The sequence below is a fragment of the Mastomys coucha genome, unplaced genomic scaffold (assembly GCF_008632895.1).
Source record: "Mastomys coucha isolate ucsf_1 unplaced genomic scaffold, UCSF_Mcou_1 pScaffold21, whole genome shotgun sequence".
NCBI classification, from domain to species: domain Eukaryota; kingdom Metazoa; phylum Chordata; class Mammalia; order Rodentia; family Muridae; genus Mastomys; species Mastomys coucha.
Genome location: NW_022196904.1, coordinates 163,542,225 through 163,567,302, shown reverse-complemented (window position 1 = coordinate 163,567,302; position 25,078 = coordinate 163,542,225). Strand labels below are relative to the sequence as shown.

The following is a 25,078-nucleotide window of genomic DNA, read 5'->3' as shown; positions in this document are numbered from 1 at the left end:
GGGGGTGCTCATGGGAGGGTGCTCATGGGAGGGTGCTCATGGTGGAGTGCTCATGGTGAAGCAGAGGGAGCAATCATTGCAGTGGGTGGGTGTGCTCATGATGGGGAAGGAAGCTTTAAGGTTGTGAGGAAAACAAAAGTCACCTGCGTTATTTAAGTCTAGAACTTGCCAAAAAGTGAGCTCGCATGTTTTGGAATTACTCTTTTTTAAAAACTATCAGTGTTTGTGGGTAAGCAGTGCAGTTCTGTGATTTTCCTACTCTTCATATGGGACATTAGGTATATGTGCCAGTGTCTTACACTGTAAGCAGCATTCCCAGCCAGGGTACATGCAGAGACATCAGCATTGTCATCCTAAGTACAGACATACCATGTGGCCAAATACCTGTGTGTTTTTTACTTAAGAGTGTGAGTTTTGATAGAGGTCAGATGCTGAGAAATTCCAGTGTTCAAGTCTGCTTACTGTCTATGTGTGCAGGAGCTTTACAGTTTGTTAATTTCTGAAATATTGAAGAGTTCTATATTGTAGGAGGATGCTCTACTAACTGCTTTGGAAACAAAGAGTTTTCATACCAAAAGAACCAAATTGTATAATCCTCATGCGGTGAGAATTTTGGTTTCTTTGAAAAAAAAAAACACAGAGAAATATTCTGAGAATATGGTTTTGTTTTAATCTCAGGTGTGGGATATGGGCTGCTTTAGGTTGTCTCATGCTCTAGCAGGGGCATCATTTTGCCAGCTGCAGAGAGTTTTTGTGATTGCGTGATGTTTGGAATTCTGGGGACTCTTTTCAGAGTGTATATAAATGATAGGGACCCAAGAGGCAGAAATTAGATACCCTGACAGCAAACATCAAACTTGCCCCAACGAACTGTAAACCCCTAATGAGCAGGAAGTAGTGTCAGTTACTAATGCTGATGATAAGGTCAGTTACCTCCTTTCCCACCCATCCTTTTTTCTTTCCTATCTAGAGTTAGGGGGTTGAAAGAGTGGAAAACAGGGTGGAGAACGGTGCAAGACAAAAGAGCCCCCAGAGTAGCCAAGGACCAGTTAACATCCTCACATACAGAACTTGAGCCTATCCCAGAAGCAGGGTTGGAACTCACAGCTCATATGCCCCATGAGTGATGACAAGCTGGGGGTCCCAGCAGCCATGGTGGGTGTGGCATGCACAGTGGGAATGGCTTGGGCATCAGAGCTCCCAGCTGAGACTAAGCACTGTGAGTCTGAGCACCAGTGGTTGGTTAACCTTCAGGTTCACTTAACTCTCCTAATCAAACAGAAATATTGGTGGTGTTTCACCTCAGATAGCCTCATGATGCCTGGAGGTTGCTGGGTAATCAACATTGGCAAAAAACAAACCAAACCAACTAACCAAACAAACAAAAACACAAAAACCCATCCTCTCAGAGAATCCTTCTTGCAGGATTGTAAACCAATTGTTTAGTGAGTTTATTCTAGATCTTGCCAAGAGATAACTTTGAACTTGGAGATTGCTCTACTGTGAAAACGACCAGTGTCTGTGCTTAAGCATTGTGAATTTGGTTGTTGTTGTTGTTGTTCTCTCCATTATGAGACAAGCTAATAGTAAATAAACTAAAAAACTAGCAGCATGATTTTTGAGACCCACCCGATGGGTATGGGTAACTTCTGCACGTTAGATACATCAATCCCTTTGTTTTCTTTTTTTTTTTTTTTTTTTTTTTTTTTTTTTTTTTTTTGGTTTTTTTTCGAGACAGGGTTTCTCTGTATAGCCCTGGCTGTCCTGGAACTCACTCTGGAGACCAGGCTGGCCTCGAACTCAGAAATCCGCCTACCTCTGCCTCCCAAGTGCTGGGATTAAAGGCGTGCGCCACCACCGCCCGGCCCCTTTGTTTTCTTAGATGCGGGACTAGCATTTCCCTCGTGCTGCCTCACGTGTTTGCAGGCTGCATAGATGTAGACCAAGGCCTAGGCATCAACTTCTGCAATATTTGCTGTTAATCTCCCAAGTTCTAGATTGCCTAGCCTACAAGGATGAAGATAGATTTCTTTCCATTTTTAGGGAAGGCACTACCCAGAGGCAAAACATATTCTAGACATGGAAGGAATAAAAGCAGTTAAAACAAAGGAAACAATATGCCTCATTACCTATGTTGTACAACTAGATACGTTTTAGAGTTTAAGCTTGAGAGCTTGTATTGTTTAACACAAGGTATGAGCTTACATTCCCCCCCTTCCCCCAAAGCAGTTCCCCATCTCTAGAACTCCCCAAAGCTTCTTTTTCCTGAAACATGATTGGTTCCTACCACCCTTTGGTGTGTGTGTCCCATACTAGGTCCAAGAGTCAGGTCCTTGGGGGAACAACTCACTGAAAGAAACTGTAAGCCTATAATGAATGGGTCACAGAAAAACTGTGGATTTAAGTGGAAATCCAATGGCACGTGACTCTGAAGAGAGCTTTCAATAGAAATTAGAAGAATTAGGACTTGGAGTCCGAGGTAGGAGACCAATTTATCAATTTCTTATTTTATTTATGTGTATGAATGTTTTGTCTGCATATATGCACCACATGCATACAATGCCCAAGGAACCAGAAGAAGGGTTGTACACACCGGAACTGGAGTTAGGAATGGTTGTGGGCCGCAGTGTGGGTGCTGATAACTAAACTAGGCCTTCTGGAAGAGCATATAATACTGTTAGCTGTCAAACTATTTCTTCAACCCCAGGAATACTGTTACCTTTTGTTATAACTTAGGGATACTGAGAAGACTATCATTAGGTGCCTAGTCACAAAGAACATGTAGGGCTCTGTTCTGAGTGACTCACACATGAGTAAGGACAGCTTACAAGGCGAGCAAGCAGACCCTGTCACTTCTCATTTAAATTGTACAAACTACCAAATAGCTACAGAAATCCCTGATCAAAGCAGCTCATGACTAATGATTTGCAGAATTTTTAGTGTGGTTTTTGTATTGCTAAACATTCTTAGAAGTGTATGAAATATACTTTGGTTTGACTCTTAGGATCATATCATGGATCCAATATCCTGAGCATTTTAGTTGCCAGGGGCTGTGGGAGTTTTAAAGTTTCTGTAAGTCCTAAACTCCCACTGCTCTACTGAAATGATCTCCTACAGTTAACTTCTATTAATTGTGATTTTTTTTATGTTGTGTACTGTCTTTTTTGTCTTTTTTTTTTTTTTTTTTTTTTTTTTTTTTTTTAAACAGGGTCTTTCTTGCTACCATATCCTAGTTGTCCTGGAAAGTGCAGTATAGTCCATACTGGCCTTGAACTCATGACAATCCTCCTGCCTCTCAAATGCTAGAATTACATATGTGAGCTAAGGCTCACAGTGAGAAGTCAGCGTGGATTCTAAGCTGTTGAGTGGCTGGATAAACAGTGCAGGGACCTGCGAGAGGTACTTCTTAAAGCCTTCGCTTGTGCTCTAAGGAGCAGACCTCTCAGCAGAAGGAATCAGATGCATTTACTTTATGTCCATGGGAAAGTCAGAGGTAGGAAGTTGTTTCTTAGCAGAGAGGCAACAAAAAGAATGCCCTTTATAACTTGAACAGAGCTGGACCTCAAAGAGATGCGTCCTGTGAATTTCAGAGGCCTGTACGACTCCAAGGGAATACTCTTAGGAAAAGAGCCAAGGGATGGACTGGGGTATCTGCTTAGTGAATCTGCAGGGAATGATTTCCCCCTGGATAGAAGGAGGAGGAGGAAGAGGAGAAGGAAGATGAAAAAAGAAGAGGAGGAGAAGAAGAGGAGGAGGAAGAAGAAGAAGGAGAAGAAGGAGAAGAAGAAGAAGAAGAAGAAGAAGAAGAAGAAGAAGAAGAAGAAGAAGAAGAAGAAGAAGAAGAAGAAGAAGAAGAAGAAGAAGAAGAAGAAGAAGAAGAAGAAGAAGAAGAAGAAGAAGCAGCAGCAGCAACAACAACAGCAGGAGGAGGAAAAACAAACATCAAAAAGCAAAGCAAGTCTTCTACTGCCACCTCCTTCCTTAGAGTGTCTACCCACTAGGTTTGGATTCTCATGATTCCCTGCCATGTCTTTGCTGTGCTGCACTGTCACTCTGCCCAGACTCATTCTCTTAAGAACTTAACAAGATCATCTGACTAAGACGTTTGCCCGTGTAGGGTAGGAACATGTTCTTAGCCAGCAATGTGCCAAACTCTGACTAAATAAGGGAGTCTCTTTTCTCAGCGAAGTCTTCTCTGTATAGCTAAACAGTTTGGGGGAAGATGATTCAACTGAGGATTCAGCCTTTAAAGAATGGAGATGTTACCATGGTTAAGTATGAAACGTACCTTGTAGATTTATGTAAACAGAACCCAAATATAGCCAATATAGGGAGTGGAAGGGAGTGCCTCTCACTGCTGAGCTCTCTAGATCTTGATTCTTACCTCACTGAAGAGGATGTGGTCTTGGCACATTGCATAGACAAGAAAGTAATATGGTGCCTTGCTAGTTGAACTTACTACAAACCTGCCTTCAGAACTTACTGAAAATATTTCATTGGAAGGCCCAAGGATGGCTATTCAGAGGGAAGAGTAACCCGGGAAGCATCTTGCTCCAACTCTGTTGAAGGCAAGCTGCTCTGTAAGGACCCTGGAGCCAGGAAGTGTAGCTCCTTACTCTACAGTAGCTGCAGTGTGGCCTGCCCACCTAGGAAACAACAAACATTCAGGTCCGGTTCCAGATTGGAGTTTGCCAGTCAAGCGGTAAAGGGCGAATTTGTTTCTGAGAGGCAAATAGTCACAGTGTTCCCGTGACTGTTTAGGGAGAAAGCCAACCGGAGTACAAACATGATGGCTTCCCCACAGTCTTTATGCTGACTTGCAGTCGAATATATGTGTGCTTCCCTTGTGTTCCCAGGACGTTTCAGAGATAGCGGCAACAGCATACTGATTATGATGTAATTACTTCACAGATCAATAATTAAGTAAGAGGTATGATGATGGTAAAGAAAAAACTCTAACCTAGATGCAGAGAAAGAAAGGGCATTTGCAAATGCCTATTCAGGCAAATAGGAGACAAATCCTAATTGAATAATTAAAGTACCAGAGTGCACATGAAAAGTATTTTAGGTAGTCCTCAGTACTGACAGGGGAGAGAAGGTCCCGTCCTCACAGGAGTCCGGTTTTCTTCTCTTCAGCCTGGAAGTTGTTTCATACTTCTTAAAACTTCTGAGTTTGTTCCTGGCCTGTCCCTGTAGTGACTCAATACTGAGGGCTGATTGAAGATTAGATTTCTGTTTCTTGTTTGCCTCCTAAGCCATGGGAGGCATTTGGAGCAGCTTTTATCAAGTGTCACATGGCCTGGTGACATTTCACATGTCTTGCCTAATGCCTGTGAAGGTGCCTAACGTAGCTGAAGTTGGAGTTGCCTGTGAAACCATGAGAGGATTTTATCTCTGAAGAGTTTGATAATTCAGTCCACGGCTCTGGTTTTACTCATACAAGGTAGGTGCTCTGTTTGCCCACAACTGCATTTCTGTTGACGTGTGATCCAGCTCCTCCCTCCACAGCTTTGGCTGGCTTGCTAGGTTTCTCTGTGGTCCCTTGCTTTATAAGACAGTGTAGTGTGTAAGTCAGTGTTCTGTTTGGTATGTGAGACATACTCAGCCTTACTTAACCTTGGCTCCCCGTTGTCCTGTCCCCTCTGCCTTGCCTTCTTGTCTCTGCTTCTGGGCTCCCTTCTCTTGTTGGGTTATCTCAACCTCATAACAACCCCGAAGGACCTGATATTCATTAAGTGGGTTTGGGGGAAGGTTCAGACATTAAGGTTTGTTATAAATTCTCTTTAAGTTTTCTGCTTATATTTTAAACTAGACTTGGTTGGATAACCACATAACGCAGAGTAGACACTTACTTGTCAACTTTTATCCTGGTAACCAAGATAACATAAAAAAATAAAAGCAAATGATGTTTGTGTGTCATGTTTGTGGTTAGTACACACATCTTACAGAAGCTGGTGATATTAGGCTGCCATCGCATCTGTTAGTATGCTTGTGAAAAAGGAGGGGGGGGAGTATTTGTGGCATATCCCCATTTGCTCTTAATATGAACATTAAATTTTAGCTATAATTCTGCAGCTAAGGTTTTTATACTTATAGTACTTTGGAGATCTTGTCTAACTATACATAGAAATCTTAGTTTTTGGCTTTAGCAATGGTATGGTATTTCATTAAGTGAATAAAGATAATTAATTTCACCTTTGTCTCTTTCTAGCCATTTTAATAGTTGCCAGATTATGCCTATGTGCATGCTTAGCTATTAGATTTATTGTGTTCTGCCCTATGCATCAGTTTTGCTGCTAGCTTTGTTCATTGAATTCTTGTCAGTGGGGTTTCTGGACCAGAGGCTAAATTAACCTTGCTAAATAAACAGTGCCAAACTGGATTCTACAAAGAACACCAATTTTTATTTTAAACTACATTTGCATTCTTAATTTTTGTTCATGATATATTAGTAATAATTATAATTACCAGTAATACTGGTAATAACTTATAAGCCACAGTAAAGTCATAAGGTGTCTGTCTGTCTTTCTGTCTGTGACAGGGTCTTAGTGTGTGATCCTGGCTGGGGCCTGGAACTTACTGTATAGACCAGGTTGGCCTCAAACTCAAGAGAGATCTGCCTGACATCCACAGTGAAGGCATAAGGTACTTGCAGTGTGTCTGCAGTAGTGAAATTGAGCTCTTCATCATATTCACTACCTTAGGTATTTATCTTTGCTTTCCTGTAAGAACATTGGGAATCCTCTCATAGCTATTTTGAGATTCAGTGCAGTATTGTTACCAAAGTTGCATCTTTCCAGGCCCCCAGCCCTGTAAACCGCGCAGCATTAACTGCCAGCATGGTAAGTTGGAGGTGTTGCCTGTGCCTTTTTGCTCCTTTTTAGTTTGGGTCTGGACTTGGGTTCTTTCCGTCTTCTTTGTCCCTTTGGTTTTATTTCCATAATCTGGTCTGCTTTGCTTTGTGCTTCATTTCCTTCTCCTTCCCCCTCCTCATTTCACTTTGTCCTTTCCCTGAACATCATGTTACATTGACTTACACAAGCACATTTTAAGCGTGAAAAATTACTCTTGCACACATGGCATTTATTCTGCCTTTGTTCAGACTTTTTATTTTCATTAAAACCATTGCATTTATCTTAGTGTAAGGAATATTAAACATTCTTTTTATAACTGAAATTAAAAAAAAAAAGTGTTGCTGGCTGAGAAAAGTCCACTGGCCATACTTCCTGCTATTTGGGAGACAGAATAACTATAGTTCAAAAAGTTACAGGGCATCTACACTGGCTCTTGTCAGTCCGATATTCACAAAGACATCCCATTTACCAGGTCTATTTCTAAGGAGTGCTCATCGCTAATGCCCTTCCCCCTTCGTTGCGATGGCCTTCATCAATTATTGGCATTGATGAGCTCTGCATGTCTTTGCCTGTTAACGTCAGAATGTAGTCACCCTGTGAGATCATCTGCGGGATCAAAAAGTTACGAGAAATTCTCACTTCTGTATGCTGAGCCCATGAACTTTGACCTGGTTCATGAGACATCCCTGGTATATTGAATGGGTTTCCTGTAACCAGGAAGAACAAGAGGTGCAGGGCAAAGGTAAGCAAGAATAGAAAGTTCGACTCCAGATTCACTTGGGACGTTTCAAGTCCACTAAGTGGATCTCACAGATGCAGCCCTAGAATGTGCAGCATCTCTCTCGGCCGCTGTCTTACCTCCTAGTCAGGTAGCGTCTAGACATCTGGGGTGGGCTCCCAAGTAATGAGAGCTTCCTTACCTCACACCTGTGGGAACAGTATACCGACAGTCCACTTGTATCCAGTCTTGACTGAACCTTTGTGCTCACACAGTTAACTCGCCAGACAGCTGGTGATGGCTGTTCTCTTGTGAGTAGTAGTAGGAAGAAATCTCACGCTAAGAGAAAAAAAAATCTGACTCTAATGGATTTCTCTCCAGATTTCTTCAGTGAACAAATTTAAAAGGATTCTAATGAATAAAAATTGAACTTAAAATGTTTTGTTGCATTTTATATAAACTAAGCTTCAATCTAAATCCCAAGAAAATAGTAAGTTAATTCTTTATTAATCACACAACTGAGCAGATTTTAAATATTTTTGACCATTCAAAACTTATGTTTTTAGGCATGCCATGATACACTACTTACTTGGTTTGGCATATGATATTTCCTCAAATATTAATAACCTAATTTCTCATAGAGTTATGGTTTCCTTTTCTTTCTGTGGACCTGTGAGTTACTAGCTCTGTTTACTCTTACAGTTTTCAGAAGGCAATTGGCTCAATTAATAATATTTAGCAAAATAAAAGCCCACAATTGGAAAAATATGTTGAATTTTCTGAAACTTGATAACCCCAAGACTTTGACTCCCATTACTAGTCAATGACATTTAGCACAGCAAAAACAATTGGATGCTGGGACATTAGAGAACAGGTTTGGTACTCAGAATGACCATGATGTTTGTTATTATGGTGTTTGTCAAGCGCACATCTCAGGACACACTTGGGAGACCATGTTTGAATGATGCTGCTAATTAAGCTCTGACCAGACAGTTTTGCTACATCTTGGTGATGCTAGTCTTCTTTTCTAAATGTATATTGTCATGAGAGATAAAATGGAGATAACTTAGACTGTGTCTCTGACAAGGCAAGGCTCACAAATAGCTTCTGCTTTCCAATGGTTTTGTACCAGTTTGATCCATGCCCCATCTTCAGCTTCTAACTTATTAACCAAGCTGACTAACTAAGGCTGGCAGAAATTTGCTTGGATATTTTCCTTTGATATTTTGCACAGGTCGGTAAATGAATATGGCAGTGGGAGCTACTTAGGAAGAAAAGAGTTTCTGGAAAGAGTTCCTGGAATTTGTTATACTAAGACAGATCTGAGGGCAAGCAACCTTTGTGGCGAACTGGCTGCCCTGGAGAAATGGAGCAAATGAGTCCGAGTTGTGATATCAGTTGCAGCAAATGTAAAATGTATAGACCGATGGGTTCTTTTGTGAGGCATATCTGGTTATCACTCAGAAAGAAAACCCAATGCAGCAAATGTGTCATTCATCTCTGGACAGGTTTGTAGGGCAGGGGAGGTAGCTCGATGGTAAAATACTTGCAAAAGAAGCAGAAGGACCTGAGTTTGGATCCTGAGTACCATGTAAAAGCCAGGTTGGTGCAGTCTAGCATTCAGATATTGGGACAGAAGGCCCCCGAGGACTCACGGGCCACGCAGTTGAGCCAGAGTGGTGAGTTCTAGCTTTATAAAGAAGATATTGTCTGAAAAATAAAGCAAAGAAATGACCTCAAGCTGCACATACATACATTGACTCACAATGTACATGTGCACTTGTACACACACTAAGACAAACTAGTGTCTCAAATTGTGCAAATTAAGGGGAAATATTTTCCAGCTTGTCAAGGTTGAAAGCACCTCTTCTATTACCAGATAAGAGAAGGGGTCCAGTTTGGAGCATGCTGCCTTTCAGTGCGGTGGAAAACAGTTTTCCCCATCGCCGTCCCAAATGTCAGATAATTGACCCTGGTTTTTGTTGTGAGTTTCTAGGTGAGGCTAGAAATCCCACTGAGGTCAATTATTAGCTATAAGTGTTTCTAACACAGCATTTGTGTTTCAGGAGTCTCACCATTGGTCAGGTAAAACCTGTTAATTATTGTCATCATGGGGTAGCACAGTTGCTGGGCAGCAGCATTAGGACTTGGTCACAACACGTTGAGCTGTGCCTCCCAGGAGCTTCCTGCCCACGCACCCTCTGGCCTTGGTGTGGCCCATAGGGAGTTTGATTACATCAACATTGGCCAGAAGGTAGAATCTGAGGACATTTGTTATTTCTCAGTATATTCTGCTTAACACTGACACTGAATGCACTTGGGGTAGAGTAACTTAGTGCTGTAGGGTTTGGGGGTTTTTTGTTTTGTTTTGTTTTTGAGACAGGTTTTCTCTGTATAGCTCTAGCTGTCCTGGAATTCACTCTGTAGAGCAGGCTGGCCTCGAACTCAGCAATCTGCCTGTCTCTGCCTCCCGAGCGCTGCGATTAAAGGCGTGCGCCACCACTGCCTGGCGTGTCTGTAGTTTTAACATAACTAATTTTTCCCTTGTAAAATTATGATTTTCATGTTGGATTTTTACTGATAAGATGTTGTGCTATATTCTATGCTGGGTGTCTTTTGGCTTTCTCTTTCTGGCTTAGGTGCTGTGACCCTCCATTAGCAAAGGCTACTGTAGTTCAGAGAAGTTGAGCAATTTGTCCCAGATCTTAAGGCAAGTAAGTTGAAGAGTTAAGGCTGAAGTCTAGGTAACCTGGTTCCAGAAACTCATGGCCTCTGTACTTCCCACCCTTTCCCATAGGAAAGTATGGACACCTACATTAGATAAACATGAAAACCATGCAAAGAACTCTAGAAGTACCACCCAGCACTAGCAACTCTCTTAGCAATGTGATGTCCACATTCCTTCTTTGAATTTTGATCGAGATTATTCTATCTTTGAAACCTGTCTTTCCAAATGTATATGCAATTCTCTATACACTTCTCATGTGTCTTACTATATAATCATTGTTTGGCTCCGAATTTTTGTTAGTGTCTCCTGAATATGTTTCTCTATATATGTGTCACAGGTGTAATATAACATAGTGTTTTATTGATTACTTCATTGTGGACCTTTTTTTAATAGCAAGATTTATTTCATATGTCATTTACCTTGATTTATTTTGTGAAAGTACTAATTAATCCTCTCCTGAAAATGTAGGGTATTAGGAAGAACAAAGATAATAAATTTACTTTTCCCTTGCCTCTTCATTCTCCTCGCTTCTCCACCCCTCCTTTGGTCAAGAATTCAATAGGTGCTGGCTTTACGGGCATCACACTACCTAAACAGCAAGAACTTGCTAGAATGTGGCCTTGTGCAAAATACTAAAACCAAGCCTGTTTTTGATGTGAAGTATTTATCTCAATTTACTTAGAAAAGTTTCACAACCCATTTGTACTCAACTCTGTAGATTTATAAAAGAATATATTTAAAAATACTTATTTTATGTGTATAAGTGTTTGCATGCATGTAAGTGTGTGCACCATGTGTGTTCTTGGTGCCCCGTGTGGAGCCCAGGATATGAAATCCCTCGGAGCTGGTGATGCCTGTGCTTATGTGCTGTTCTGTGGGTGCTGGGAGCCAAACCTATGTTTTCTGTAAGAGCAGGATGTACTCTTAGCCATTGAACCATCTCTCTATCCCTTAACATTTTTAATTATTATTCTGTTGCTATTACAAACCATTTTAGATTAAAGACTAATAAATGTGTGTCTCCATAGGCAGTTGAAGCCTCTCTGGCTCCATTGTCTCACATTTGCACAGGCCTGCAAGCATTTGAGTGTGTTCTCTCTGCATGTGCAGCTCTGTTTGGACTCTGATTTTCCTTCGTCTGCTTCAGGAGTTTTCTTCACAGTGTACATATATTTATTCTTAATTGCTGCTTTAAATGAATGATCACCACTTTCCCAGACGTCTGCTTTTGAAGGAGTTAAGGGAGAGCAGAGACTTAACCAAGCAGGCCCTTCTGCCTCCTTTATTACTGAGAGAGAAAAAAACATCAACAGATGGTTACATTTTTTTGCTCAATACTTTTTTGAGCTCCTAGGAGCATGCCAGAAAAGGAGTGCAGACCTTCGGTAATGATGGCTTTGTCCCATAAACCTTTCTTATAGCCCCTTGGAGGGTGCTGCTTTGGGGGCCACTAAGGGACTGGGGAAGCAACTACTTTTAAGCTATTCTTTGGATGCTGCTATTTTGTTGTTGTTTTTTAGCTAATTTTTATTTATGTATATGGGTATTTGGCTTGCGTGTATATCTGTGCACCACATGTGTACAGTGTCCATGGAGACCAGAAAAGGGCCTTGGCTCTCTAAAACCCAGTTGTAAATGGTTGTGAGTCTATATGGGTGCTGGGAATTGAACTCTGGTCTTGTGAAAAAGTAGACAGTGCTCTTAACCACTGAGCCATCTCTCTAGACTTTTTAAACTACTCTCATTGGCTTCTTAAAGAGAGAGTTTTTGGGTACAGACACTAAGGGAAAGAAGACATGAGAAAGAGAACTCTTTGAAGAACGGCTGGACAGCATGAGGAGCTGGTGGTGTGGTTCGAATAAGAAAGCCCTCAGGGGTGCAATAGATTTGAATATTTGGTCGCCAGGGAATGGTGTTATTTGAAAGAATTAGGAGGTGTGGTCTTGTTGACAGAAGTAAAGGTGGGCTTTGAGGTGTCAGAAGCTTGAGCCAGGCCCAGTGTCTCTCTTCCTGCTGCCTTCAGATCAGGATGTAGAACTCTCAGCCCCTTCTCCAGGACCATGTCTGCCTGTGTCCTACCATGTTTTCTGCCATGACAATAATGGACTAAAAAAACCTCTGAAACTACAAGCAAACCTCAATTAAACTCTTTATAAGAGTTGCCATGGTCATGATGTCATAGTCATGATGTCTCCTCACAGCAATCAAACACTAAGACACTTGGCTAGTACAAGTAGTAGTAGTTTTCTGAGCACTACCCGTGCCTTGGTTGTACTCCACCAAGTAGCCCTACCACCTGTAGCATCTTGTGAGGTAGGTGTGGCAGTACCTGTGTTTTTATAGCCAAAGAAAAATAATCACAGAGGTATATTAATTTACCAGAGTCACAGAAAGGTTTGAATTTAGTTCCTTTTGCTTCATAATTCTTTTTTTTTTTTTTTTTTTAAGACCGGCTTGCTCATTACTTTTCCTAGTCCTAGAATCACACCCTTTCCACAGACCTGCAGCATTCTTTGCTTTGCGTATTCTTGGCCTGTTAACCACTTCAGATGCTGAACACGGGGCTTCCGAGGGACAAGCATCCTGGGAAAGAGAAACGTCGTGGTACCAGTCAGTCTTTGCTATCTATGCTCTGTTCAGCTTGTAGCTGACAAGTCCCAGACTTCAAGAGGCAGGGACTGTATCAGGATGAGAGAATAATAGAAGTGTGGGTCACCAGAGGTAGGACCCCAGCCCTATCCAAAGGGACTCCTGTGACATGCAGACTGCTAGAGAGATGGCTAGTGAGGACAGGGTGAAACTGCCGGGAAGCAAAGTTTTGTCAGTGTCGATACTGTTCAGTAATAATAACAATAATGATAATAGTAATAGTAATAATAATAATAATAATAATAATAATAATAATAATAATAATGAGAAGTAGTGGTGATGGGGCTGGAGAGATGGCTCAGCAGTTAAGAGCCCTTCATTCTTGCGGAGGCCCAGGCTTAGCTTCCCAACACTGGGTGACTCACAATTACCTGGAACTCCAGTGGATGGGACCTTCTGTAACCTTAACGGGCACTTGCATTGCATACATGTAATGCTCATACATTCATTTGAAACCCACACACATATGTACAAATAAAAATACGTTTTAAAAGAAGGGCAGAAAATGCAATGGGAAGGAAACTAGACCTTGTTTTGTTCATCTCTGCAGCAGAGTTAAGACCCACAGTTGAATGATAAATCACTTAAGGCTGAAAATAATAGAGTTATACCTACCCTAACCATTAGAAGCAATGAGAGGAATAATCAAGGTATAGTATTACATTTCTTTCTTTATTTATTATATGGATACATGTAGAATATCTTACAGGAGTTGGTTCTCTCCTTGCTCTGTATGGGCCCTGGGGATTGACCTAAGATCATTAGGGTTTTGTATATAGTAAGTTTATAGTAAGCACCTTTATCCACAGAGCCGTCTCATTGGCTAAAGTATGCAAAAATAAATTTTAAAAATGAACAAACTTTGTTTTTTCTCAGCTTCATGCATAGTGTCATGGGACTTTATCTGAACTGGGCTTTGATTGGTGCTGGCTACTCTCATCCTGGAACCACACCCATGTTTCACTGACAGCATCCTCTCCTTAATTCTTTAAAGTGGTGCCAGAATGTGGAAACTTTCAGAAGCAGCCAACTGCCAAGTTCTTGGAGGTTTTTAAGCCACGTTTCTTTTTTAACATAATGAAATTGTCTTAAATACTGGTTTGGTAGCATTCTTCTGTCACCTGATTGCCCTTATCAAGCCCCACTAAAACATTCAATTTAATTTTATAGAATTAACAGCTCATTTTCCCCCTCATACTTGCATTTTATTATTTAATAACTTAATTAAATCCCGTAATAGCAGAAACCAGCACAACCTGAGTGAACAGGTTTGGAAGCAAACACAACTGCGTCCTGGTAAATGTTGCTCAACATTACAGGAAAGGCACTGCCAGGCTTATGTCATCTGATACTACTGACAGTGAGTGACGGACAGATTATTCATGTGCTTGTATTCCCGTATGTTACAGAGGAAGGAACTAATCCAAGCTGAAGATTAAGTAGAAGCTGAATAGTTAGACAAGCATGAACTGTAGCGGTTTAATACCTATTTGGAGGAGTTATATAAATACATGACATATCTCACAGAGACCCCAGCAACTTCGCGTGATTTTACTCTAAATTGTGTAAGTGTGAAGGATCCTGTCCTGGCTAGTTTTATGTCAACCTGACACAAGCTAGAGTCATGTGAAAGGGAACCCTAGCTGAGAAAATGCCTCCACTAGATCCAGCTGTCAGGTATCTTCTTAATTAGTAATTGATGAGGGAGGACCCAGCCCATTATGGATCTTGCTCTCCCTGGACTGGTGATTCTGAGTTCTATAAGAAAGTTGGCTGAGGAAGCCACGTGGAGCAAGCCAGTAAGCAGCACCATTTTGTGGGCTCTTCATCAGCCCTTGCCTCCATTTTCTTGCTTTTGTTTGTGTTCTCTTATCCTGCTTTCCTTCAGCGTAAGCCAAACAAATGCTTTCCTCCCCAACTTGTTTTTGGTCATTGTGTTTCAACGTAACAATAGAAACCCAAAGTAAGGCAGAAAGAAATTGGTACCATCACAGTGTCGTGGGGCATTGGTGTGAAACCTGACGACCATGTTTTGGGGAAGGATTGTAAGAAGAAGGTCTTTGGAACTTTGGTCTAGAAAAGCCATTGAGTGTTGAGAGCTCAGTGGCAGGTTCGGTAGGAGCCTGAAAGATAAGAGTATTGAGAATGGTGCAGGCCTGGCTTATGAGGTTGCAGAGACACTGGGGACACCTCTGGGCCTTTTGTGTGAAGAATCTGTGGTGTTTGGTTAGCTGGAGTGGTAGAGTCTGCTGTGACTAACAAGTGACCCGAACCACTGAAGTGAAACCCTTGCTTTGCCAGGAAAGGTACTAATGGCAACACTAAGCTATTGATAGTCTGTTTCCTGGTACTGAAATGAAATACCAGGACACACTGCTTAGTAACAAAAGGTTCATTTACCTCCCAGTTTTGAAGGCTGGAAACTAGACCAGCAGCCCCATCAGTTGGGTGCCTGGTGAGGGCCTGTTGGAGAGGGCCTTCAGGAATGAGGAACCTGTGCAAACTGAAGAGTTCCCACGGGCAGACAATGAACTACACAGGAATTAGTGTGGGTTTTCCCTTAGAAAACTCAGTCTGTGCCAGGCTCACTTTGGATCCTGCTAGAATCACCTAAATCCTTTTCCAGCACAGGACTCTGAGTAATTCAAGGCTCTCCCTCTATGCTACACCCTTTAAGTCCATGTCCCTTCCCAACATCACAGTAGGGACCAATCTCCCAACACATAAACCCTTGTTTGGCAGGTTAGTACCATGGAAGGGTTTTATTTTGTTTGGGTTTGGGAGGGGCTGTAATCACAAGAACGTAGGTTTGTGGGAGAGAGAAAAGGCAGGAAGAGTTTCTTCTCGTCCCTGAGCTTATAACCTCTGGACAGTGGAGTACGCGTGTTACATGTACGCTAACTCAGGTGCCACCAGACAGCTTCCATTAACCTCTTCCTGGTAGATGAAAGCTATAAAGGAGTCAGTGCAAATTACTTAGAAGACAGGCTTCAGGATACCAGGTTGTTACAGGACTTGCTTTAAGACATAGTCAAAGTCATTGAACATCAACATTTTCTTCATCAAGCATTCCTATCAGATTAGTTGCTAAAAATTTGATGCTGACAAGGCAGAGAATTACATAGAGTGGTTCTTAAAGATTGATTCAAACCAAGGAGTGGGTAACTGTATGTCCAAGTGGGCTTGCCTTCTAGGGCACATTCAGTTACTATAACCTCAGACTGACTTAGTTTCCTTTACATTCTATAATGTCTGCTTCCAGAATTTGTACAAATCTGTTTGAAGAAATCTGTTTAAAGAACACAAAGATGCAGAATATGAAGACTGTGAGTAATCGAATGGTAGTGGCTGGTAATGATCCTGCCCTGTCATGTGCTGTAAAATATGGAAGCCTGGAGCCCTCAGTAATGCCATTCCATACATTGTCAGTCTCCTAACATGGGAATCCATGGGGCTTCTAATGGAGGGTGAGTTTTAGGCTCAGGCCCTTTAGGGATCAGCACTGAGTCTTTAGATACAATCTGTTGACTAGATTTGGCCCACCAGATGATGGAGGGATTCCTTGTGGCCAAAGCAAAATGAAAAACCTCACATGATGCACTTATGTACGAGATGGCAATGGATCAGCTTCCAAGCAAAACAAATTTCTCTTCAAAACAGAGGAAAGATATCACAGGGATTGGAAACTATTTTCTCCTTTAACAGAGTATTGGATCACATGTGGCTTTCTGTGTCCTTTTGTTGGGTCTGTGGAGATAGGATGTCTCTCCAAACATTTGAGTAATGAGGACCTTGCTCCGGGAAGATGGGTTGAACATAGCGTCCCTTATACAATCAAAGAAGTCCTCATTTGGGGAATAGACTTTTAACATCTGCCCAGAAAAGTCTTGGTTACTTGTGCCAACATAACCATATTTTTTAAAATGCTACTGTGTATGTATGTGTGTGTGTGTGTGTGTGTGTGTGTGTGTGTGTGTGTGTGTGTTTATACACAGTGCTTCTGAGTATAGACAAGTGCATGCAAATGGTTAAAGGACAACTTGAATGACAGTTCTCTTTCCTTTTCTTTCTTTCTTTTGGTTTTTTGAGATCAGGTTCCTCTATAGCCCGGGATGTCCTGGAACTTGCTGTATAAACCAGGCTGGTCTTGAACTTACATGTCTGCCTGCTTGTGTCTCCAAGTGCTGAGACTAATGGCCACAACCACCCGGTCATTTTTCTCCTTTTGCCATGTGGGTCATGGAGATCAAACTCAGGTTGTTGAGCTTGGCGACAGGTACTTTTATCCTCTGAGCCATCTCACCAGCCCTCTCATCTCAATACTGTATTGAGACAATCCCTTCAGGTTTTGAGGGGCAGGTCTCAGGATTTCTTGATAAGTCCTACTGACTGGCCTCAGTATTCAGGGCCTTTATCAAGCCTGCTGATCAACTGGGTGACAGATCAGTGACCTAATGAAATGGAATTTCTAAAAATACTGTCTCCTTCCTGGCCGGCCTCCTTATCTGTCATTGTGATGTTGCTCAGATGTTTCCAGGCTGCCTCTGGAGCTGGACAAGAAAGGAGTGAAAAGCTGTAAGTTGGTTAAGAAAATAGCAATTTAAGGCTTAGTGTGTTGCTGGGCAGTGGCGGTGCATGTCTTTAATCCCAGCACTTGGGAGGCAGAGGCAGGTGGATCTCTGAGTTCAAGGCCAGCCTGGTCTACAGGGTGAGTTCCAGGACAGCCAGGGCTACACAGAGAAACCCTGTCTCAAAAAAAAAACCAAAAAAATAAAAAAAAAAAAAACCAAAATTAGTGTGCACTTGCTCGACAGATGGTGTGCTGCGTCTATGCCTTGTGCCTCCATAATTTCAGCATGACACAAGGCATCCTTGCCCATGGAGTTTGATCTTTTCACCTTTCTTTTCTCTTTTCACTATTGTCTGACTTGGTTTGTTTAGATTGAGGAAGTGGATGTGGGTGAAAGTTGGTCTGGGCCATGCTGACATGTACGCACTTCCAGAATTGGGACTCGGTGTGATCAAAGGTGGTTGTGTGGTTGGCTAGAGACTAGGGAGCAGTCCCGGAGGGTCGGATGCCCAAGGTTTGGTGACAGGGACATTGGCTTCCTGTGATGATGGCTTGTTTGCTTAGTGGCACTAGAGAAGCACTGGCTTAATTTTTTGCGATCAATCTCCTCCTCTCTAGGTCTTGTGGCTAATTTTCTTCTTAACATTTTCTAGCACTTTATGTGCATGTGTATATTATTTTCAATCAAATTGAGTATAAGACGGCTAAAATTCCAGTGTAACCAGTTTTAAATCATGCTTAAGGGTTGTAATGCTCTTGGAACAGTAGGGGACCAGTAGATCATGAAAGACTAGACAGAGCTTATATGATGACAGTTTGTAAATGTCAGGTAGTGAAATAAGACTGATATCTTTATTTTGCAATATTGGCGCAAATGTTCTGTGATTCTCCTTCTCGCTCCTACTCTTCTCCCCTTGGTCTCTAAAGTACAAGGAGATTGTACTTCAGAGGAGATCTTAGATAGCATACCATCTTACCCTCATAATTTACTCCTGTCTTTGCTGTTCAATTATTTACTTTTGTCAGTTGACTTTTCCTTCGCTTTAATTCTGAAATGACACCTGGACTGTGGCCCGGTCATGGTATGGAAGTGTCCTTTCTGCCATCAGTATCCTGTGACTAGTCCTAGATCAGATGGTCTCCTCAGAAAGACCACTCTGAGTGTAGACTCATGGCACGACTGCCGCCTCCACACCGGATGGAATCAGAGGACAGTCAGGTACCTATTATATGGTGCTGCTTTAGAGGGTGGCCCAAATCTAAGTCATCTATCATTTTTAAGCTCATAAAAAATTATAGCTTAGGATACTGAGACTCTGAATCGGTGGGTCCCAACCTTCCCAATGCTGCAACCCTTTAATAAAGTTTCTCATGTTGTGGTGACTCCCAACCATCAAATAATTTTCATTGATACTTCATAACTGTAATTTTGCTACTGTTATGAATCTTGTGTTGTCTGACGGTTTCAGGCCACAGCTGGGAAAGGATCATTTTGACACACACCCCCCCAGAGGAGTTACAACCCATAGTTTGAGAACCACTGCTCTAAATGGACATCACCGGGTCCTTTTTGGTTTTCTAATTTCATAGACAGAAAGCTGTGTTTTGTTGTTTGGTTGTTTTATTTTTTACTATTGGGATGGCCTCATTTTGTAGACCAGGGTGGTCTTGAACTCATCATGTAGCCCAGGATAGTGTCAACCTCACAGCGGCCCTTCCCCAGTCTCTAAACTGCTTGGATTTCATTTTGGAGCATCACAATCCACCAGGAAATTGTTTATCTTACAAATTTATTATTTATCAATTTACTATCTCCTGGTACGATGATGAGCCACGCAGTATTTCTGTTTTTTAAAAGATTTCTCTATTTCTTAATCAGGTCTCACAGTAGGTGTGCAAGAATGGAAAGTGTTAAAATGCCATCCTTATAAGTCAGAGAGCAGTGGGAGCTGCAGGACAGAAGTGGGGTGCTAGTGCTTTAGGTCTCTATCCCTTGCCACTTCCCTATCCAACCCCCACCCCCTACCCTACCCCACCCCCTCGCCCCATGCACATTGTTCCCGGATACGCTTTGCACTGTTTGGGAAGTGTTTGGAAATTGCAATGTGCTCTTTCCTCTGTATTTTGTGCTTGTTGTATCTGATATTGGGGAAATTCAAAGCACCTGACAAAGGGTCTGGAGAAGCTCAGAGAAGCTAGACTTTGATACCCATCCCATGTTCCGCACGAGATGGGAGCAAGCACAGCGCCCTGTGAATCCGTTCGATACCATCACAGACTCTCCATGTCATTGGTTGCTGCCACTCTCTGTAACTAGCCAAAGGCAGACTATGATCATAGTCAGGGCCTTTGCCTTAGTGTCCCCATTATTGTCGTAACAGAGTCGAATTTGAGCCTGATTGTCTGAAAAAAAAAATACTTTTGACATTTCTTTTACTCTTGGGTATTTTGTTCCTCATACCTGATTTTGTGATTGGTTTCAAAGTGAGTAATTGGAAAGCAGATGAAAAATACAGCAACTCTGAAGCAAATAACTGAAGATGCTTGCTTGCTGTGTATCGGCTGAGTTTTAAGGGCTACAGCGATAACAGGCACACCAAGCAAAAGTCTCTAAAGGTGATCATGATCTGCCTTTGGGTACTTGCAGATCATGGTAGGAAAGCTGTCTGTGGCAGAGAGCAGACATTAACTTCTGCTTCTGTGTTTCTGCATAATAACATGCCTTTAATGTGCCAGAAACCCAGCATGAATGCCTTCACATTTCATGAATGGCTCTTATTATCCAGCTGTTTAACCAAAGAAAACACTGGAGTAAGCTGTGAAATGTGATGTTGCTTCTTGACTGCCCCAACCAGCTTATTGGGGCTCTATCCAGTGGTGTCAGTCCCTGGAGCAAGAATATCGTGGCATCTGGGACTTGAGTCCGAAGACCACTATCCACAACATGACGCATGTGGTTAATAGCTTGCCAAGGATCCCCACTCTGCTGACCTACTTGTTCCAGTTAGGCCCTATTTTTGAACTTTCTGAACCCCCCCCCAAAAATAGCCGTACAAGCTAGAGAGTACATATGCAAACCATGAACCCATTCAGAAGATTCCAGATCAAACCACACCACTCCATCTAACATTCCTTTATTTTGGCTCATCCGTGAAAGTAAGTCACTCAGAAAGTAATAGTAATGTGTGATGCCACAGAGCAGCGCTGAGCTATAGTTGCTGGCAGCTTTCCGTGTTTTTAAAGTCAGCACTAGCTTTGTTTTTATAGTATACTGAGCAGAAGAGGACAGAAGATAAAACAGACTTTCCCACTCTGTGGTTGGTGGCAGGAATTGATAGAAAGGTCATTGGACCCAATTCCAAAACTTTCATCTTGTTCCCAATTTTCCATAATAATATAGACATAATATATCCTCAGCGGGATAATGTTACTTCTTCCAGTTAAAAAGTTGAACCATGGAATCAAAATGAGCATCATAAAACAGTACAATGGCAACTGGCCAGTATGTATTGCGCTTGGTAGGATAACTAAATAGGGACACATTTCACTTCTGGATACCCTAGCCTGAGTGCAAGGCCCTAGTGGAATCAGGAGAAAACTTGATGGACCCAACTAACAGAAACACTAAAGAATACTGTGTTGTTCATTATAGCTAGAGAAGGCACAAACTGACAGTTTAGGTGGCTAGAAGCAGTCAAGTAGTTGCTGGTACCTGAACTCAGGATCTTTGGGAGCACAGTTGATGCTCTTAACCACTGAGCTATCACTTCAGCATTTAATTTTCTGAAATTATAGCCTTACTTCCATATGAGTGTCGGGAGAATACTAAACTGAGTTAGTAACAGATTGCTTCTCATTTTTTTTTCATGAGGATTTTTGGTGGGGAACATTTAAACTGAAGCAGTAGAGGCACAATGGATGCAAGTAAAATAGACTTAAAAATATAAATACGCATTCAATTACAAGGTAGTTGATACTCAAGTATGACATCTGTTTTCTGGTAATTCTTGTCTAAAAAGTCTCTCATTTAAATACATGGTATTATTGTATTCTCTCTGCTTTAATAAAAGAACAATTGTAAGATTGTACTAAAAAAAAAAAAAAAAAAAAAAAAAAAAAGAATACTGTGTTGTTAAGATTTGCCCAGATCATGAGCGTAGAGGAGTTAGTGAAATTGAAAGAGCAAGGGATGTATCCTTGAGACTCTAATGTTCAGTTCCTGGTTTTAGTCATTGTACCATGGTTCTCTTAAGTTGACACAAAGCTAATAAAGGGTATACCTCGGTCTCCTATACTGTTCATGCAACTTTAAGAACATTGTTTTCAGAAGGACAGGGGAAAGCGATAGTACACCTTCAGCGGGATAATGTTACTTACTGTTGTTTTCTGATTCTGTAACAAAAGTCTCAGCTTTGAGACAGCCTAACTGAGCTCTTTCAAAATTGTAGTCACCTGGGAAGAAAAATATTTAGCCAAGTATTGAAGAGGTGAGTCCCAGTCCACCCCTACTACTATAAAAATGCCATACAGAATAGGATTGTCTGCCCATCCTCAGGGCAGGAAAGAAGTCGAAGGCTAGCTCAGTGGCCAGTGCAGCATCTTCAGAGGCTATTAGCACCAAGCCCTTTTGTGGTAGAAGGGACAGGAACCCTCCTGGGTCTCATATTTGTATGAACACTGGTTCCACCTGTGAGGTCTCTATCATGATGACACAATCACCTCCAAAAGTCCTACCCCATTTCACAGTTACTTCAAGATATAAATGGAACAGGATTTCAGTCATCATTTAGTGCCATGTTTAGCACTAATGTTTTAAGGCCATCCATGTGTAATTATAAGCATGTTGCAAGCATCTCCCCGAGCCAAACCCCATGGCCATTTGGTAGCTTTTATTTTATGTTGGAAAAAGAAAATCTTTGTGCCAACTGAAAACAAAGGAAAGCATAAATATGATAACACGTGCTTTGTAAGGACTCGGTATCTTATGAACATAAATAGAGCCATATCTAGAAAACATTGTACTCAGGAACTCGTGACAGACCTGTGATGCACTGCTCTTTGGAGTTCAAACCAAACAGGTAAACTTTTACCTAGGAAAATAAAACCTTGTCTGTTTCCTCAGATAATATTTTCCTCCCAGTCTGAGTTTCCCCTCTGGTTGGATTACACTGTTTATGCAATGTACCAGGGAGGAGGCCATCTCTCTGTTCTCTTAATGGATAGCTGCCACGAGAAAGAGCCTGTGTGTTTGTTTTAAGATGTTAGGCTGTAAAGGAGACTGGAAGTTTAAAAGAAAATTCCATAGAAACTGAAACCCTGACAAGTAGAATTATTTTTAAACTTTGTGAAAGGAGAAATAGGAGAAATATAAAGAGAAATTTTGCCTTTGTCTTTCTAAGCAATAGAGTGATTAATCCTGGCAACTATGTGGGCTAGCCTTGGAGTAAGCCTTTTTTATCTTCAGCAGTGCAGCATGATTACCTAAAGTCTTTGATTAATTCAACAATATTACAAAATTACATTTCATAATTTCAAGTCTGTCGGTGAAAATGTTTTTATTGCAAATTTTTGATTCTTTGTTATGTGAGGTTGTTGTGATTTCAGCGGTTAATAATTGTGTTTCTGGATTTTGACCTTAAGCAGGGCATGATGGCTCATACTTTTAATCCTACACCTGAGAGGCTGAGACAGGCTGGGAGCCTCATGTTGAAACCCATCCTGGACTTCATAAATCCCTGGCTCAAATCAACACTGAAAAGAACACAAAGAAAAGGAGAGGAAGGGAGGTTGACCTCTGTCTCTGATTTGTGGGCATTCCAAGTTTCGTAGAGACACAACTGCTGTTTGCCAGGACATTGCGTCATAGCCAACAGAGGCACTCCATTTAATAACACGTGATTCCTGGGAGCATTTGATAGAACTCGGTGCCCCAGGAAGCCCGGAGTGATAAGCCTGTGTACTTTAGTTTTGTAAGACCAGCCTATTTCAGGGGTTGTCACTGAGATGTGTAACTCAGATCCGTCTACTAAATTTAGTTTGTCACTTCACTGGGCCTTGACTCTCACTTTCTGCCTATCACGCAGGATGAGCGCACACGTGCAGAGCTTTCTGGAGTAGAGAAGGTAGGTAACGTGTATGTGTGTAGTTATATTTGGGGAAGGCACCACCTTTAGGGTATCCATTTTTCATAGCCTTTATTGATTATGAAAGTAATGTGTTTATTATAAAATTTGAACTATGAAATTATGCAGAATAAAGTCAGAAGAGATATTAGCAACGTGGAACATAGACTCCAGTCCTTGCTTTCTATACACGTGTATCTAAGATATATTACCTCCAAAGCAGGATCATGCTGGGCATGATGATGGCACATGCCTTTAATCCTAGCAATCATGAGGCAACAGTAAAAGGACCTCTGTGAGTTTGAGACAAGCCTGGTCTACACAGCAAGTTCCAGGGTAGTGTTGGATAGTGAGACACTGTCTTGCAAAGCCAAGCCAGCCAACAGACGAGAAAAGCATAATTGTATAGGACACTTGCTGAATATAAGCTTCACTAAAACTTAAAATATGGAACACCACAGGCACTTTCCATGTCCCTAATTATTTCCCAAGAAAGCAACTTGAACACAAGAGTACTCATTCCAGAACTAGACTATTTTCCAAGACCGGCTGGAGCCAACTGAAACACATGGGTCAGAAGTCATATATAATCCCAATTCTTATATTTTTGGTTGTGAGCCTAGCCTTTAATGGCTAAGCCATCTCTCCAGCCCATACAATCCCAATTCTTTTTTTTTAAACATTTATTATGTATTTATTTATTATAAGTACACTGTAGCTGTCTTCAGACACACCAGAAGAGGGCGTCCGATCTCATTACAGGTGGTTGTGAGCCACCATGTGGTTGCTGGGATTTGAACTCATGACCTTCAGGAGAGCAATCGGTGCTCTTACCCGCTGATCCATCTCACCAGCCCCACAATCCCAATTTTTAATTCACAAGGTTACTAGGAGAAAATATATGTGATTGTGCAGACACAATCTAACTGTCTGATTTTATCGTGTTGTTTCAACTTCAGTTGTGTCAGGAAAGGTTTTGGAAAAGGAAAAAGAAACAAATTACCTTCCTGTCCTTGAGTTTTCTGGCTGTGGTGCAGAAGAGCTGAGGTGGTGAAGGGATGGTGGGAAGCTGGGGGCAGGAGTCTGGGGAGGTGAAAGGATGGGAGTGCCCAAAGCACTTCTTCCTTCTTGACCATGCATTGGGGGGGGGTGCGGGGGGGTGCTAAACTACCTAGCCAACTGGGAATTTCATTATCTCCTGAACCATGTGTCTCCCTTCACTGCCCTCTGGCCCTGGAAAAGGGAAGAGGAGGAATGGCCAAGGGTGGGGTAGTTCCCTTTGGTAAGCTATCCACAGAGCCTGCCCTGGTCTACCATGGCTGGATTCTTTTCTCTCTCCTTGGCTTGTTTGCTGGTTATAGTTCATTTTACAAAGAAGCACTTTTCTTTTAGTGAAAACGTTTTACCTCACCCCTCCAACCCAGCCCCTGCTTGGCT

The 25,078-nt window shown here is 41.8% G+C and overlaps 1 protein-coding gene across 9 annotated transcripts in view; it reads left to right on the top strand.

Annotated features, from left to right (window-relative positions):
- Sgms1 (sphingomyelin synthase 1) overlaps nucleotides 1–25,078 on the top strand; it is a 266,886-nt gene that overhangs the window by 185,325 nt on the left and 56,483 nt on the right. The window contains exon 5 of one of the 9 annotated variants that reach the window (XM_031390095.1): nucleotides 23,603–23,641. The exons of 7 other annotated variants lie outside the window; for them this stretch is intronic. The gene's annotated coding sequence lies outside the window, so the exon portion shown is untranslated. Of the gene's footprint in view, nucleotides 1–5,377; nucleotides 5,444–23,602; nucleotides 23,642–25,078 lie in introns of those variants that run through there. One more of the 9 variants, XM_031390100.1, reaches the window with a different exon arrangement.